The sequence below is a fragment of the Lucilia cuprina genome, chromosome 4 (assembly GCF_022045245.1).
Source record: "Lucilia cuprina isolate Lc7/37 chromosome 4, ASM2204524v1, whole genome shotgun sequence".
Classification (NCBI taxonomy): domain Eukaryota; kingdom Metazoa; phylum Arthropoda; class Insecta; order Diptera; family Calliphoridae; genus Lucilia; species Lucilia cuprina.
The window spans coordinates 41,226,836-41,228,303 of record NC_060952.1 but is presented as its reverse complement, the minus strand read 5'-3'; the positions used below and the strand labels follow the sequence as shown (position 1 = coordinate 41,228,303).

Here is a 1,468-nt window from a genome sequence, read left to right as displayed (position 1 = left end):
GGAAAATCTATACATAAATGCTGTATAGATTTTCCATACGATTTACAATATCTACCTTTTCAAATTACTTGTAAGCGTTTGAGTAAGTACTTGTCTCCAATGACATTACTGTGTTAAAATAATGACTTAAAATCTGCAAAAAAACTTATATATAGCTTCACAGGTAAGTGGACTAATGAATTAGAAAATGTTTATATAACACATTATTAGTAAGACCTTATTAGAATACTTTAATGTAAGCCAGACTATATGTAGAAGTCATTAAAAAGTATGTCATTAGATAAGTAATTACAATAGAAAGCCATCACCTAAATTTTGATGGGTTTGTATTTACTCAAAAGTAGATGTGTACATTAGGGTATTCATTACAGTGTGTGTGTGTATATATAACAAAAATGATATTGAAGTATCTGCATATCAGTATAATAGATGAAACTTCACTAGGACTCGAAGTAATACTTGAATTTCATAAAATAAGAATGAAATATAAATGAAATATATATTTTACAATTTCATATTTTAACTTTTACTCAAACATGTTTTGTTTATTTTTTTATCTTTAAACAAATATTGATTTTTCATATGCACTTGCCACACACGCTCATACCGCATGCCATATAGCAAGTGGTTGCTACTTGCCACAATTGTACTTTAGATGTAAATCCTGCAGTTATAGATAAAAGTAGTTGTTGCTGAGTATTTAAAATATTTTATTAACATGCATAACTACGGCAACAGCAACAAAAAAATGCATTCAATTTCCTATGATTTTTATTTTGTTTTTTGATGTTTTATAATAAATATTTTATATATTTCTTTACATATTTTTTTGGTTTTGTGCATACTTTACAAACGAAATGCAAAAAAAAATTAAATGGGAAATTCTAGATATTTTATATTTAATTGCAAGCATACAGATTATGTTAACAAATTTCTTTCTTTAATTGCACTTAGAGAAAAGAAGTAAACTTAAAACAAATAAAAATAAAATTAATTATTAGTTTTATAAACACCACCAAAAATGATGGAGCCTATTGATCAACAATTGAAAACAATGCACTGTGGTGCAAAATGTTAAATGTAGTCGGAGAAAAGTAGTGCAAAGTACAAATAAACTTTTACGTAATATAGGTGTTTACATATCCAAAAAGCGTTAGATCGCACTTTTTGCCATGGAATTTAAAATGGGCGGAAAGTGACACGCCCATACAATGTTAAAGCAAACATTTTAATATCTGAGAAATTATAACAGTTAGGGTTCCCAAATTTTGTAAAGAAAACTATAAAATTTGTCTGAATATTTGTAAGAAGTGGGCGGACCAGAAAAAGTGGGCGTGGGGCAACCCTTATCGAGTAAATGCTTTCGTGTATTTGGAAAAACCTAGTGTCATTACTTTTTTTAATTTTTCTTATTTTCTTTTTCCACATATAGAAAAAAAGAATAATTTTTTATAAGAGAAAAACTGAA

The 1,468-nt window shown here is 27.3% G+C and overlaps 1 long non-coding RNA gene across 1 annotated transcript in view; it reads right to left on the bottom strand.

Annotated features, from left to right (window-relative positions):
- LOC124419625 overlaps positions 1–1,468 on the bottom strand; it is a 65,606-nt gene that overhangs the window by 880 nt on the left and 63,258 nt on the right. The window lies entirely within an intron of this gene.